At 33.7% G+C, this 17,886-nt stretch overlaps 1 non-coding gene across 1 annotated transcript; it reads right to left on the bottom strand.

Moving 5' to 3' along the window:
• Positions 1 to 2,814: 2,814 nt before the first annotated feature.
• Positions 2,815 to 2,921, bottom strand: LOC121216675 (small nucleolar RNA R71). Its single transcript, XR_005912854.1, has one exon. It is a non-coding gene; the product is annotated as a small nucleolar RNA R71 (small nucleolar RNA).
• Positions 2,922 to 17,886: the final 14,965 nt, after the last annotated feature.

The raw sequence follows: 17,886 nt of genomic DNA, 5'->3' as shown, positions 1-17,886 counted from the left end.
TTGTTCATGTTTTGTAGGTTGTCGGGTAAGTAAAGTTTATTTTCGATTCATGTTGAGTATCTTGGGGTTTCTTTTTTCTTTGTCGATCGAAGGGGTTGCTGATTATGTTATTCGTTTGGTTGTTTGATTATGGGAGAATTGTGATACATTTAGCGTCCATCCATCAATTGAAGAATCTTGAGGTTGTTGTATATTTTAAGGTGAGTGTATGAATATGTTTTTGGAGCTATTGGTTGAGTTCAATGTGTTTGATTCTCGATTAATTTCGTGTCTCAATAATGAAATTGACAATGTTAAATATCGTATTTCGATTTTAGGAGTCCCATTTTTGAAGTGATATCAAAATCGAATCAGGTGTGTAACGAAAAAATAGCAACCGGCGAAAGCCAAAAATCTGCACAGTGGACGCCACACGGCCATGTGTTAGGCTGTGTGGTAAGTCATGCGTCACACATGGTTGTGTGACAGGCTGTGTGCTAGATCATGTGACATACAAGGTCTAAGCTATTTGGGCCATGTGGGTCACACGTGTATGTGGGCCACACAAGCAGGTGTGAGTGGAAACACAAAAATATATAGACTTTAATACATAATATAATTAATTTTAATTTTAATTCAAATATTTTCGGTTAAATAAATTATTATTGATTATATTATGGAAAGGAGGCACAATTGTGCTAATATGAAATACAGATCCAAATAAGCAATTGAGTTATTTAAACCCATCCAAAATGCTAACCCAATCAGCTCAAATCAGCTGATTTATTGACTTGCAAATTAGCCCTTGAAGTCTCCTTTATATCGCATTCATACCCCTCCACTTATTATGCTTTTGAAGATTTGCCCCAAGCTAAATTTAAAAAAGTTTGAAACATTCAAACTTTGCTCCATGTGTGGTCGGCCAAGAGAAGTGTGTGGCTGTTAATTATTTGTTATTTTTAACAACCACTCCTACCTATAAATACCCCCTTCTCTTATTCATTCAACACACCTCTTATTCATATTTCTTTCTCTCTTTTACTTACTTTCTCCCTTCCGAAACCTCCATTCATTTTCCATTTTCTTTCTTATCCTTTCCTTGCTAGTTTCTCCTCTTGAGAAAGAGCCTTCTTGTATCTTGGAGTAGCAGGACTCAAGTGTTCGTAGGGGCCTCGAAATGACAAAATGAGCAGAGAAGGAGAAAGTGCGCACTAGTGTGACTTCGGACAGACACTGGATTTGTTTCTAGTTCCCTACACTTTTATTTTCTTCATTCTGTTATGATGAATGCTCATTGTTTTGTTACTCTTGATTTAATTAAAATGGCTTAAATTTAATTCATGTTAGATTGATTGTGTTCTATTGTTTAATTTATTAAAAATCATGTTTTTTTTTGTTATAGGCCTCGTTGATTTGTTCAATTAAATAAAATCATGTTTATGTTATGCTGGCATCTAAATTGTAAGGTAACAATTGAATTAATTATTAAGCGGATTGAAATTGTAATTAATGGACACAATATTTAATTGGTGCATGTTTAACCTTCTAAGGTAGCTGAAGGTTAAATTAGCGATGGTATTAAACAATACATTAGCCTTTCGTAACTTGCAGGATTTTGTGATTAAATTGTTTCAATATAGAGATATATTATTACCTCACTAAATCTTTTACTTGCTTATGAAAATTGAATTAGTTGTTTGAATTGGCATAGAGATATGTACAAGAGATTATTTTAATTTCATAAGTATGTATGTGCATTAACAAATTTTCTTATTAAAATTTATTTAATCGGTTGAATTGACATAAAGATATAGTCAAGAGATAAATGAATTTTGGTATGTTAGTATGTTCATAAGTTAGCAAATTGCTGAGTTGTCGTGAATTAAATTCATAACAAACATGAACATGGTTCTAATAATGTTACGTTAAAGAATGCAATTGATTAATTACATTGAAAATTGTTATTTTTATTTTATTTTACTTATTTTAATTCTTAATCTTAATTAAGAATTTTTTAAATCATCAAATTTTCACCACCAACTTGTTAAATTATTTATTTCATAAATTTTTTTTGCACAATCCCTGTGGGTACAATAACTCAACATTTACTTGTCATTTTATTTCTTGTTGCGATTGTGTACACTTGCACATTTCCATTGTTCAACTTTTTGGCGTTGTTGTCGGGGACTATTTTAAAATGACATTATTTGTGAATTGGTTAATTTTTCAATTTGGTTTTTTTTGTTCAATTTTAACTTAATTAATTTTTCTATAATTGTTTCAGGTGTTTAAAAGTATAGATTGAATTATCAATTTACTCCCTGTAGATCTTGAAATTGAAAAAACTTTTCGAAAAAGAAAAAGACAAGCAAGTCAAAGAAGGACCAAAGAGATAAACTTTGAATATTTGAATCAAGGAAACGGAGCAAACCCTGCTCAAAATCCTATCCTTATTGCTGATGATAGGGATAGAGCTCTAAGACAGTACGTCTTGCCAGTGTTTCATGAGCTTAATCTGGGTATTAGAAGACCTGAAAACAAGGCACAATAGTTTGAGCTGAAGCCAGTCATGTTCTAGATGCTTCAGACAGTGGGCCAATTCAGTGGAATGCCTATCGAAGATCCTCACCTTCACTTAAGACTGTTTATGGAGGTTAGCGATTGTTTCAAGCTAGTCGGAGTACATGAAGATGAACTATGGTTAAATTTTTTCCCATATTCGCTAAGGGATAGAGCTCAAGCCTGGTTGAACTCATTGCCACCAAATTCAATTACCACATGGCAAGAGTTACAGAAAGATTCCTTATGAAGTACTTCCCACCTAGCAAGAATGCTAAGTTGAGGAATGAGATCACTACTTTCCAACAGATGGATGATGAGTCCTTGTATGAGGCATGGGAAAGATACAAAGAATTATTACCGAAGTGCCCTCATCATAGAATCTCGTATTGTATCCAACTGGAGACATTCTATAATGGTCTCAATGCTGACACGAGAATGGTAGTATACGCCTCTACTAATGGAGCTCTCATTTCTAAGTCTTATAATGAGGCTTATGAAATCATTGAAAGAATTGCCAACAATAATTATCAATGGCCAACCAATCGAGTAGAGTTAGGAAGACAAGTCACAGGAATATATGAAGCGGATCCACTCACTTCACTAGCATCTCAAGTATCTTCCATTTCCTCAATGCTTAAAAATTTTACCATTAATGGGTTTAATAACTTTGCAGCTTAGCCACCGAATCAATACAAAAATGTAGCCTATGTTTATTATGGGGAAGGACACTTGTTCGAAGAATGTCCATCAAACCCAGAATTCGTGTATCACATGGGTAACCAAAACCAAAATCGAGGAAGGCAAGGACTGCAATCCAATATTTATAACCCATCTTGGCAAAACCACCCTAATTTCTCTTGGAGTAACCAAGGGACTACGCCCAGTAACACTTATACACAACCCAAACTAACCCAGCCAACTGGATTTACCCAACAAGTTTAGAAACTAGCCCAAGTTGAACCATCCAATGGTGTGGAAAACCTGTTAAAGGCATATATAGCAAAAAAAATGATGCATTAATTCAAAGCCAAGCAACCACATTGAAAAACCTTGAAAACCAAGTGGGTCAACTTGCCACTCCACAAGGTGCTTTGCCTAGTGATATAGAGAATCCGAGAAATCCCCATAAGTAGCATTGTAAAACATTGATATTGAGGAGCGGAAAGATATTAGAGCCTAACACTGTTGAAGTTGAACAGGAGCCAGCTGATGCTCAAGATGCAGTGGAAGTTCAACCAAGTGTTGAAACTCCAATCTCACCAGAACCAAAACCTGTGAACTTTGAAAAGTTAACTTCAAAACCAATTAATTCTGATAAGCTAACAACTTCGTTAGATGCAGAAGTGCCATGGAAGATGAATCAGCCAGTTCAAGAAGTTCCTAGATGTATTCAAGTAACTTCATATCAACATTTTGTTGGTAGAAGCAGTTGAATAGATGTCGAATTACGTCAAATTCATAAAGGACATCCTGCCCAAGAAACAAAGACTTGGAGAATTTAAGACGGTAGCCCTGACGAAAGAACGCAGTTCATATCTTTAAGACAAACTACCCCCAAAGTTGAAAGATCCTAAATATTTTACCAAACCTTGCAACATTGGAGAAACTTATTCTGGTAAAGCATTATGTGATTTGGGTGCAAGCATTAACTTGATGCCCATGTCAATATTCAGAAAGTTAGGGATAGGTGAAGTTAGACCTACTACGATTACACTTCAATTAGCAGATCGATCTTTAGCACATCCAAAAGGAAAAATTGAGGATGTATTGGTATGTGTAGATAAATTTATTTTTCCTGCTAACTTTTTTATCTTAGACTTTGAAGTAGATGAAAAGGTGTCAATCATCCTAGGAAGGCCTTTCCTAGCAACTGGAAGGACCCTTATTGATGTGTAGAAGGGCGAACTAACCATGCGTGTTTAGGACGATCAGGTAACGTTTAATGTTTTTAAATCCATGTGATTTCTTAATATAGATGATGATTGTTCTACAGTATTTGAGTTAGAGGAATTAGTCGTGGAAGAGAAACTCAACTCTATTAAGGATCCTTTAGAACAAATTTTGTTGTTAGAACTTCCAAGTGATGATGATGGGGGGAACACTTAGCTTTGCTAAAAGCTAACCAGAGGGGATTTAACCCACAATCCCATTTTGAGCCTTTAGAATTAGAGAGAAAATATTATGTTCAACTGAAAGCGTCAATCGAAGAGCCATGTAAATTAGAACTCAAGGTACTTCCTTCACATTTGAAATATGTTTATTTAGGAGACGCATCTACTTTTCTTATGGTTGTTTCAGCTCAACTAACTAAGGAACAAGAAGAAAAACTTATTTGAGTGTTGAAACAATTCAAGAAGGCTATCAGATGGACCATAGCCGACATTCATGGTATTATTCCATCCATTTGCATGCATAAGATCATCCTAGAAGACGACAAGAAAGGGAAAATTAATGGACAATTGAGACAGAACCCCATTATAAAAAACATGGTAAAGAAAGAAATCATCAAGTGGTTAGATGCGGGTATAATTTACCCCATCTCTGATAGCTAATGGGTGAATTCAGTCCAGTGCATGCCAAAGAAAGGAGGTATCACGGTCATAGAGAATTAAAATGAGTTGATACCAACGAGAATGATTACAAATGGAGAAATTGCATAGACTACCAGAAATTAAACAAAGCGACTAGGAAAGATCATTTTCCTTTGCCATTCTTTGTTCAAATGCTGGATAGACTTGTAGGACGAGACTATTACGATTTTTAAATGGGTACGCAGGGTACAATCAAATTACAAATGACATTTACATGCTCGCACGGTATGTTTGCATTTAGACGCATGCCATTTGGTTTATGTAATGCACTTGCTACGTTCCAAACATGCATGATGGCTATTTTTTCTGACATGATTGAGAAGTTCTTGGAAGTTTTTATGGACGATTTTTCAATGTCCGGAGATACTTATGATGATTGCTTAGCCAATCTAGCGAAGGCACTAGAGCAATGCAAAAAAACAAACCTTGTACTCAATTGAGAAAAATGTCATTTCATGGTACGAGAAGGTATTATTTTTGGGAACTGAATAACGAGACAATGGATCGAGGTTGATAAAGCCAAGGTAGATGTCATTGAGAGACTCTCACCTCCAACATTTGTAAAGGGTGTTAAGAGCTTTTTGGGACATGCCAGATTCCATCGTAGATTCATCAAAGACATTTCCAAGATTGTTTAACCCTTCTGCAAATTATTGGAAAAGGAGACAACATTCAACTTTGATGAAAAATGTTTGAAAGCTTTTAATGATCTAAAGAATCGGTTAGTTTCGACACCAATTAACATCACATCGGATTGGGAATTTCCATTTGAGTTAATGTGTGATGCAAGTGACTTCACAGTAGGATCTGTGATGGGCCAGCAAAGGAATAAAGTTTTTCATCCCATCTACTACACAAGTCAAACTTTGACGGCGGGCTCAACTAAATTATACGATAATCGAAAATGAATTACTTACTATTGTTTTTTCTTTTGACAAGTTTCGATCTTATCTTGTAGGTACTAAAGTAACGATTTATACGGATCATTTGAAAATTAAATATTTTCTCGCTAAGAAATATGCCAAGCCTAGATTGATCCGATGGATATTTCTATTTCAAGAATTTGATCTAGAAATTCAAGATTGAAAAGGGGTAGAAAACCCTGATAGCAAATCACTTATCTAGATTAGAGCCTCAAGAGGGAACTTCTACTCTTGTATCCATACAAGAAACATTCCCAGATGAATACATACTTAAGGTAAGTCATGCCATTAACACCCCTTGGTTTGTTGATTTCGCTAACTATTTAGTCTATGGTTTAATGCCCTTTGATAAGACATATCAATAAAGGAAAAATTTTCTTCACGTTGTGAAGTACTATTTCTAGGAAGAGCCATACTTGTTCAAGAAGTGCGTAGATCAGATGATCAGGAGATGTGTGGCAGAAAATGAGGTACATGAAATATTATATCAATGCCACACAACTCCGAGTGGGGGACACTTTAGAGGTTCATGTACTACGACCAAAGTATTACAAGCTGGATTCTTTTGGCCAACTTTATTTAAAGATGTGTACGCCTATGTAAAAAGATGTGATCGATGCCAGAGGGTTGGAAATGTTACTAACAGAAACGAGATGCCCCGAACAAATATCATTAAAGTAGAATTGTTCAATGTTTAGGGTATTCATTTCCTTGGTCCACTCCCTCCTTTTTTTGGTAACAAGTACATATTAGTAGAAGTAGACTACGTATCTAAGTGGGTTGAGGCCGAGGCATATTTGACAAACGATGCCAAGGTACTGACAAAGTTCTTGCAAACATGTGTTCACAATGTTTGGAACTCTAAGGACTACCATTAGTTATGAGGGGTCCCATTTTGTGAACAAATGGTTGAAATGATTACTCAATAGACATGGAGTGAAGCACAAGGTTGCCACAACTTACCAGCCGCAGAAAAATGGGCAAGCTGAACTGGCAAACAAAGAGATAAAGGTATACTCGATAAGGTAGTTTGTCCAAACCGACGAGACTGGTCCAAAAGATTGGATGACGTTTTATGGGCCTATAGATAACATACAAAACACCTTTAGGGATGTCTCCCTATAGGTTGGTATTTAGGAAAGCCTATCATTTACCCTAAGATTTAGAACACAGAGCTTATTGGGCTCTTCAGCAACTCAACTTAGATCTCAAGCTTACTAAAGAAAAACATATGTTTCAACTTAACGAGTTAGAAGAATTCCAAACGTTCTCATATGAAAATGCCAAGTTCTGCAAAGAGAGATTCAAAGCATGGCATGACAAGTACATTCGAGTTCGAGAATTTGAAGTACGTCAGCAAGTCTAACTATTTAATTCTAGGTTAAAATTCTTTCCAGATAAGTTGAATTCACGTTGGTCCGGTCCATTCACCATTCACTAAGTTTTTCCATATGGAGTTATTGAACTCCACAATAAGAAAGGTAATTTTCAAGTCAATGCTCAACGTTTGAAACACTATTGGGGGATAAAATTGAGTGGGACAAAAATCATCGCTCATTTTATCAGATATTTAATTTTTCTTGTTTTTATTAAATAAATGGTTTAGGGTATAGTTTCAAGATTAGTATGTTAAATTAATTTTTTCTAGGAGATGGAACTTAAGCGAGTCCGCTTGTGACCACTCCAATCTTTCCTGTGAATTGATTTTAACATAATCTTTCAAGAAATTATTCCCTAAATGGTAAAATAATTTTTAGATTTTCAAATAAAAGGGTCAATTTTGATCCAAATTTTAATTGCAGCTCAATTTTCAAATTTTCTCTAAGTTTAGGTACTTAATTGAATTATTTGAAAATTTTAGTTGTTCATTTTGTAAATATTGAAATTAACTGTCTCTTTTCGTAAATATTTTTAAACAACTAAATAATTTTTTTTGAAATAATAAATAAGGATGATAATAACTAATATATAATTATATTTATTATAATGTATATTAATTATTATCAACTTCGCATAGAATTAGAATTAGTTTAAATTTTATCATATTTTAATTAAAATTTTATTTTAATAAATAACGTAATAGAAATTAATATATTAATATACATTATATTATTTACTAATTGTTATTATTTCGACATGACATTAGGAATTATAGTATTTTAGCATTATTTTGTTCTTAGAATTCTAGTTGAACTCTTTCCATCTATCACTTTAAATATCACCTCATTAATCCATTATTCACATAGCTCACCATTCATCAAATCAATTTTCCCATACACCCTTCCCACCGTCAGCCTTAGCATCCAAACCCACCTAGTGCCGCAACTCCAAACCACCACCAGCAACAGCGCCCAGCAGACCACATTGCCTTTGCCGAGTGCACACTTGCCCAACAACTCTCGCACTAGCTCTCGCACACTGCTGCTGCCAACTGCGTTGCCTATTGCTAAAACCACAACACATTGCTACTCTACTCGACACACAAAGCTTTAGCCCAACACGTCACTACTGGCCCTAGCTCCAATGCTGCTCACGCATGCACCTGCCTCTATCGTACCACGCTGCTAGTATTTGTTGTCCTAGCTGTCACACCTACTCATGCTACGCCTACACACTATTGTTGTTCCTTACCTCTATCTCGTGAACCCTTGTCACCTTGGCACCATAATTACCATTACAATTAGCCATCATCATCACCACTCTCCAACCAACCCTCATTCGAAATATTTTGCTCCATATTATTTTATTAAATTTTTACTATTATACAAAGGTGGTAAGAAATTTTTTTCCTAAATTTCAATTTTATTTAACTATTTAATTCTTCAATTTAGTGAATTATTAATATTTTATACTAATTGAAAATTTGAGAAAATATTTGTTTCCATCTTATGTTCAAGTTAATCAGGCCTCACAAAAGAACCCGTGCCTCTGTCACAAAACAAATTTCACTGTGAGGAAGCCAAGGCAAGATATGATAGCATCTTCAAAAATCAGCAAATTCTCCCAGAAAAAGGCTTTACACTAAAGAGAGCAACTACATCAATTTCATGGCGCGCATTCAACAAATTGCTGAAGCCCTCAATTAGGAATTATTTTGTGAGAAAAGACCAAGTGCGGATGAAGAGTTAGTTCGTGAATTTTATGTGAATTTGACCTCAAGAAAATTAACGAGTGTTTCTATCCGAGGAACTAAGGTACCAATAAGCTCAAACGCTATTAATGAATTCTTTGAATTACTTGATTTTGAAGACGATAAATATTCTTCTTTGATGAGAAATATTGAGGCTGAAAAATTACAAGAAATTCTCAAGGAACTTATAGTTCCAGGTTCTAAGTGGATTGTGTCAAAGCATGGAACTCACACTTGTCGTAGAGAATATTTGACACCATTAGTGAAGGTATGGTTCTATTTCATTCGCTTCAGCCTTATGCCTATTTCACATGGGACCACAATCTCATTAGATCGAATGGTCTTGTTATACTCGATTTTAACGGCAAAGATCATTGATGTAGGAAAAATCATTCTAAGAGAAATGTAAAATTGTGCCGCTCGACATTCTGGCCGAACATACTTTCCCTTTACAATAACAATTTTGTGCTTGAAAGCTAAAATTCTTGCAAACATAAAGAAGACAGGTTATTGCCAAGGCACAATCACAGATTAGGAGCTCTACCGAATAACTGGAGATTCTATTCTGTAGTAATGAGTTGAATTGAGTGAGGATCCCAAAGAAGAAGATCCCACAGAGATTGAACCAATATAGTCAGTTGAAATCCCTGATAAGGCAGAACCAATTGAACCAATAACTGAATTTGACATGGCAACCTCAACATTCAAAACTCAATCGCCTTGCCTAGATCTTTGTGGTAAGCTGTCAATGTTGATGGACATAATGCAACATATGCACTGGCAGCAACAAGCTTACTAGAGATATTCAAAAATATGGGATGACTCAATAAGAAGCGTTTTTATGAAAATATTTCATAACCCGTTTATTTTTGTGCCTAAGTTTCTAGATTTTATATTTGAACCATGGAGTGTAATATCGAAGAGGGAACGAAGTGATTCATGCAAAAACAAAGACGATGGAACAAAAGATGAGTTGGATTATGAGGGATCTGCAAATAAATAAGAATGGGGTCTTTTCTTTATATTATTTTCTTTCCTTAGATATTTAATGTTTTTAGGATTAGGCTCTAATAGGATTTTTTTCTAACATAATAAAATAAGAGCTGGAAATCATAAATAAAAATGAACAAGTTGCAAAATAAGAAGTGTGGCAATAGATATGTACATGTCTAGGATTGGATCTAGAGAGAGCTTGGTACTTAAGCAGTCAAATTAACTCACCTTCTTTTTTTCTAAAATCCTACCTGGTGTATAGTATCTATTCACTTCTAACAATAAGGACATTGTTCATCTTAAGTATGGGGGCCGAAAAATTGGAAATAAATTTTTCCCTCTCAGAATAAATATTTCTTTTAATTATGGTTAGGTTATATTTTGTTCAAAAATTTGATATTTTGTTAAGTATGCTAAACTTCAGTATGAATAGAGTTCTATAATCTCAATAATTATTATGTTAGCTGAATTATGACATAAATGTACTCTTAATAAAGTATGTAAATCATACCATAAAATTTTTAGTTCCTTAAGAAAGCTAGGCATGCATGAAAGTTTAAGTCTCTAGAATTGACTTAGTAATTTCTTGAGGCGAAATCCTAGGAAGCATGGAATGTTGAAAATGATATTAGACAAACTTTTGTTTGGATAATTTGAGCCTTTAAATCCAACCTTGAAGAAATTTTATCCCTTGCAACCCAACTTTGAGACTATATGGCCTAATTTTATTTGAACATTTGCAATATTTAGCCATCACTTCTCTCATAATTATCTTTAAATTATCCCAAACACTAGACTCAATCTATTTAGAATATTCCTTCAAAATAAGTTTTGAGGAGTTGAAAAGAAGTATCAAATGCTCAAAAAAAAGAGAGAGAGAAAAAAGAGCATATGTACTTGAAAGAAATAGGTGTACAAAAAAGCATGTAAAAGTAAAATGAGTTCGTGTATTGGAGGTAATTATTTCGAAGGTTTAATGCAAGTTGAGTCTAGGGTTTTTAGCCTAAATTTATCTATCTCTTACCTACCCCTAGCCTAGCCATGCTACAATCTATTTAGAAGACCTATTGATTCAAGTTTTATGCTACCTACATTAATTAAGAGAATTTGCTACGTTCTACATATGAAGGGATAAAATCAAATTGGTAGGGATTTAACATGTCTTTTTTGAGAAATCATTTAGTCTATTTTTGCTATCATAATAATAATTGAGATTAATTTGAACAATATGTATACTTCAGTGGCATAAACCTCAGAATTTTTTGTTCTTGACCATAAGTATACTAACATCATAATTATGGGAAGAATGTTTTCTGAAGGAATTTTTCAAAGGTGTTTCCAAGAGATTCTTTTCAATTTTTGCATTACTCGGGACGAGTAGTGAATTAAGTTTGGGGGTGTAGAAACAAAAAAATATATGGGCTTTTTCATGCCCTTTTTAACTCAAATTCTTGCAGTTTCGTAATAATTCTTCTCGAAAAATATAATTTGATTATAAAATAATGAAATTGTACTTAAATTAGTAAATTATTGAGTTTTAATTAATTTTTTAATAAATTTTTCATAAATTTTGATTTATTTCGACAGATTTGCACAAAACGTGAAAATTGGCTCGAGAAACACTACTAGAAGCTCAAACCGTGAAATGATTTCTGAAGCACTGAGGCAATTTGAATTTTTAGTCTAAGACGGTCCAAATCATGAATATTAATACATAATATAATTAATTTTGATTTTAATTTTAATCCAATTTATTTTGGGTTAAATAAATTATTATTGATTATATTATGGAAAGGAGACCCAATTGTGTTAATACGAAAGACTGATCCAAATGAGCAATCAGGCTACCCAAACCCGTCCAAAATGCTGACCCAATTAGCTCAAATCAGCTGATTTTTTGACTTGCCAATCAGCCCTTAAAGTCTCCTCGAAATCGCATTCAAACCCCTCTACTTATTATGCTTTTGAAGATTTTCCCCAAGCTAAATTTAGTAAAGTTTGAAACATTCAAAACTTTACTCCATGTGTGTCGGGCAAGGGAAGTGTGTGGTTGCTAATTATTTTCTATTTTTAACAGCCACTCCCACCTATAAATACCCCCTTCACCTATTCATTCAACACACCACTCATTCACACTTCTTTCTCTCTTTCACTCACTTTCTCCCTTCCAAAATCTCCCTTCGTTTTCCATTTTCTTTCTTGTCCCTTCCTTTCTTATTTCTCCTCTTGAGAAAGAGCCTTCTTCTGTCTTGGAGTAACAGCACTTGAGTGTTCGTAGAGGCCTCGAATTGACTAAACGAGTAGAGAAGAAGAAGAGCACACCAGTGACTTCAGAGAGACACTAAATTTGTTTCTAGTTCCCTAATCTTTTATTTTCTTTATTTTTTTATGATGAATGTTCATTGTTTTGTTATTCTTGATTTAATTAAAATGGCTTAAATTTAATTTGTGATAGATGATTGCATTCTGTTGTTTAATTTATTAAAAATCATGTTTGTGTTGTTATAGGTCTTGTTGATTTGTTCAATTAAATAAAATCATGTCTATGTTATGCTTGCATTTGAACTGTAAGGTAACAATTGAATTAATTATTAAGAGGATTGAAATTGTTATAGGTAGCTGACGGTTAAATTAGAGACGGTATTAAACAATACATTAGCCTTGCATAACTTGTAGGATTTTTTGATTAAATTGTTTTAATATAGAGATATATTGTTACCTCACTTAATCTTTTACATACTTATGAAAATTGAATTAGTTGTTTGAATTTGTATAGAGATATGTACAATAGATTATTTTAATTTCATAAGTATGTATATGCATTAACACATTTGCTTATTAAAATTTGTTTAACCGGTTGAATTGGCAAAGAGATATAGTCAAGAGATAAATGGATTTTGGTAGGTGAGTATGTTCTTAAGTTAGCAAATTGTCGAGTTGCCATGAATTAAATTCGTAACAAACATAAACATGGTTCTGGTAATGTTAAGTTAAAAAATGCAATTGATCTAGCTCATTTATGTCATATTGATTAAAACTTGTTTTGAAATCATGCATTCGAAATTGTTATTTTATTTTATTTTAATTAGTTTAAATATTAATCTTAATTAAACCCCTTTTCATATCATCAAATTTTCACCACCAACTTGTTAAATTATTTATTTCATAAATATTTCTTTGCACAATCCATGTGGGTACGATAACTCAACATTTACTTGTCACTTTATTACTTGTTGCTATTGTGTACACTTGCACATTTCCATCGTTCCAGTGAGGTCATGTGTCAGGACGTGGGGGCCACATGGGCGTGCGGGCTCAAAATTCTAAGTTTTCCCCTAGGGCCATGCATATCGTTCTAGTCAATCATAGGCCTTCTGTGGGGTCGGTATGTGATCAAATAAACTGTAAAATATGAAATCTAGTCATCTGCTAGTATAAATTTTGATACCTATTTGTATATTTAAGAAGTCATATGATAAGTAAAGCTTATAATAGGCGATGAGTAACCTGAAAAAATGCTATATATGTTTGTATCTATTTTGTCGTGCATGTATAACTGTAGCATGTTTGATTTCTGTTCTGATCTGTATTTACGTCTAGAATGGGTTATGTTATTTGGAGGAAGTATCTCTGTGAGTGGTGATAACTCGTCTGTTACACTGGCAGCTCAGCTGCAAATATTCTAAAAGTGGCATATTGACACTTAGTGATGTGTAGGGTTGGATGGGTGTTTCATACCCCCATTGGGTGTGTTGGGATGGTAGGAGATGGTATGTAGTGGATAGGGGTAGGAAAATATGTTTGTATTTGTACTACTCTGTTATAATTTTGTTGCTGCTAAATTTTTTTGATATAAATTAACTGTTCAAGTTATTGTTACACAATGAGTTTCGAAAACTCATACTCTTTTGACTGATATTTTCAAGTAATCCTCAGACTTAGGCGGGTCAGTGCCACGGGAACTCGGTTACAATAAATTTGTTTCATTTGATTCATTTAAATTTGGGATTTAAGTGTTTTATAATATTTGGACTATTTTGGGATTGTTTTGGTTTTGGGATTTTATTTTCTATTTGTGCATGATACTGTTAAAAATGCTTTATCGAAAATGGCAGTTTCCTGCAAAACAAATATTTTCGACAAAATAAACTTGGGTTTTTTAAAACATAATGATCTAAGAATTTTCACTGCAAAGTAATCATTTGTGGGAAATGTAAGTAAACATCATTTTCAATTAAAAGTTAAGTTAGGTGTGTTTTCTATTAAACTGGGGTTTTAAGTAATAAAATTTATGACATTTTCCAAATATTTCGAAAACTAGATTAATAACCATTTTACGTAACATCTCCATATTTTGCCATAACTCCTAGGCTAGGTTTGGGGTGTTACATTTTCTATAATCGATGCATACACGTCATCCCATCACTATTCGAGTTGGGATTAGTTCGTTCTTGTCATTAGTTACTGGCCACCACCAAACGTGTGAACGTTTGACTAGAAAATACAGCACCAAAAATATATTAAATTAGATAAGAGGTGTCATCAAGTATATGGGTCAAATTGTAATTTATAAGTGTTACAACGGAACACCAGTAAGTATTATGAGGATCGTACCCAAGGGATTGCAGATTGAAGAATCTTATTATTAAATTACTTATAGAAAATAATTACTAATCTAATTTATTTACAAGTTAGTAGTGTGAATCCAAATTAAAGTAGTGATTAAACTAATTAAATTACTAAACCTAAATTAACCTAATGGAATTTCCTATTCCTAGTGTAAAAAATACAAGCCTCTAGCCTATTACCAATTAAATTCCTGATTAACATGCATAAGATTAACTATCTTAAAACTTCGAATTTTTAGTGAATTAGCTATTAATTAACCAGTATTACCTCCGAGCCTCTAATAATTAACTAGTCTACAGATACTCACTTATCTCCCGACCTCGGCTTCTTTACCAAGATAAATTATGATATACTTGGCAAACTTATCTCTCAAACTTATTTAACCTAGATGACTTCCTAGGGTTGTCAATCCTCGGGTTTAAGCACACATAATTTAAACCAACCAATTCTATGATAAACCTTTATTTTTTCGTTAATTAATCGACTTATTTAGTTAACAAATTCCATAATTGAATCATGCAATATATAAATAAAGCACAATAATTTATCGTAATATTCATATAAACATTAGTTGATTAAGCTAACGAAATATAAATAAGTGAATAAAAGAAAGATATAAAGAAAATTTTCATTGATAAATAATTGAAGCGCGGTTCTAGAACAATCTCTGCTCATGACTGCCTCTAGACGTACCAACGTCCAGAGTAGAAATCCTACACAAAAGATGGGAAAGGTGGTATCCACAAGTATACATGTCAGGTTGTAATATAGTTACAACAGAGTAGGTAAGTACTCCGAGGATTGTACCCAAGGGAGGTGAGCACTAAATTAATTCTAATCTAAACATAAACAGATCTAATTAGTACTTTAACCAAATTATATTACAAAGAATTAAAAGAAAGGTTTTTGATAAGCTATACTAAAAATAATAAGAAAATAAATAAAAAACAAGAAATCAAATAATCGAATAAGTACCAAAGCTGGGCATGGGTGATTAGCTCATCTTGGTAGTCATAATAAACTATTGTCTTGGGCTTTCTTGTTCACTCAGCTAGTCAATACCCCAGCAAGATCTTCCGATACATCTACTGAAATACTGAGTCGGTAAGAACTACTTATCTTTCGACCTCACAATCCAAACTGATTCAGGGTTAAGGTGTTCACGGATAGGCCATACCAAAATTGGGTTAATTCGCACATTGATGACTTCCTAGGGTTGTCAGGCCTAGGGTTTCGATTATTCCTTTTCTGAATAGCTAATCCGTTAAGAAATCCTTATAAAATAGTTAATCATTCATACCTCCACTCGTTAATCCCACACAGGAGGATTAATTCCTCATAGATCTAATAAATAATATAAACTTGAATGAAAGAATGAACATAAAGAACAATTCAAGAATAGAGTTTAGAATAAGCTTGATTTGCATTTGAATTTAAGCACAGAATCCTCATAGAGTTTGATAGTAATTCTAGAATCCAATTTCTCCACAAAAATAAATAATAAGAACATAAATAGAAAACTTAAGAAAAGAGAAAATATAAAGACTAAATCTAAAGAGAAAATTATATAATATGAGAAAGTGTCCATAACATGTGCTACCTATTTATAGACTTAGAATGATCATCGTCCTTAACCCTAGGTTAGTTGTCGTCCTCGTGCTTAATGTTTGATTGTATGAACCAAAACACCCCTTGCTCATAATTATTTCCTATACAGAGGCGATGTTGCGACACACCAGGTTCTGTGTCGCGACAACGAGGGCAGTATGCTCAGCTTTAGGGTGTCTTTAGGGGTATGTCACAACATCCTCACGCTGTGTCACAACATTGGGTGCTTCCTCTATTGCTCATTGAAAGCTCTAATTGTTGTGCCTCCTCCATGTGGGGTTACTACGTAGAAAATTAAAATAGGACACAAAACAACCAATAATCTACCATTAACCCTACTCCTAAAAAAATCAATTTAAAATCATCTAAAAATTAATACAATCTTTAAAAACAAAACTTAAAAAGTTCAGTCATCCTCCCCTTCCTCTTCGCTTTTACACACCTCTTCCTCTTGCTTAGGATGCATCGGCCCAAACATAACTGGCGTGTAATTATGTACCCTAATGTTGTTTTGTTGTGCAAAATCCTGAAATATTGGGCTCGATTCCTACATCTAATGTATCATACAATCCAAATTTGGATGATTGCACTCTCCAACTTCTTGTTGAGTGGTTGGTTTTGCTCTCCTTTGAGATGAAGTTGGGGCATCTGTCGCCTCTTGTTGACATTTGTTCCACTCTTTTATCCACTTTGCCCGAAGCTAAATGTATTGTGTGAATAGAGTGTCTCCGATGATGCTTCGAGATGGCTTCATTTATTGTTCTATGGATACTACCTAAATGCCTACTCGTTTGCATAAAGCCGTCATCAAGTGGGGGAAGGAAACTCCCACCTTCTAGCCACTGACGCATCTCTTCATATTTAAGTAAATCCATTTCCTAATGGATACCTTTTTTTGAAAAAAAAGCATAAAGAAAAAACGCTCGGAAAGTATTCACATTAGACACATTTAAAGTAGGAACAACTCGTGTGCATAAAAATTGAATCTACATTTTAACTTCAGGAAACATTATAGCTTGATGAAATGAGGTTAGGATATTGGTACTTGGGCGATATTTCCATTTGCCCCTTCTTTCTGTTAAAAAGTTTATAATGTAATCCATATATATATCTCAAAAATACTCTAAGTCAATGTCATCAATAAAATCTTTTTCATAGTATGGAGCATTATAAAAGTCACAAATAATTCGAAGGGTTATTCGCACTTCTTTCCCTCACACAAGTACCTTTTCCAATATATGACATTCGATATTCCTAGACTCTTGGTCCCATAAAGATGCATAAAATTCTTGAATAATAGGGACCACAATAATGTCTTTTGGAATCATCCAAAAACGTTCCCACCTATGATAATCATCAACAGATCAAATCTCCTCTCTTGAATGAAGGTTTTTCTTTGAAGTTCTACAAAATATTTTTCAATATTTGGGTTTGAGAAACTAGAAGGGTTTAGAACCGTCAATGTTCAATT

The sequence above is a fragment of the Gossypium hirsutum genome, chromosome D04 (genome assembly GCF_007990345.1).
Source record: "Gossypium hirsutum isolate 1008001.06 chromosome D04, Gossypium_hirsutum_v2.1, whole genome shotgun sequence".
Taxonomy (NCBI): domain Eukaryota; kingdom Viridiplantae; phylum Streptophyta; class Magnoliopsida; order Malvales; family Malvaceae; genus Gossypium; species Gossypium hirsutum.
Note: the sequence above shows the minus strand (reverse complement) of the source record. Positions and strands in the feature narration are given on the sequence as shown.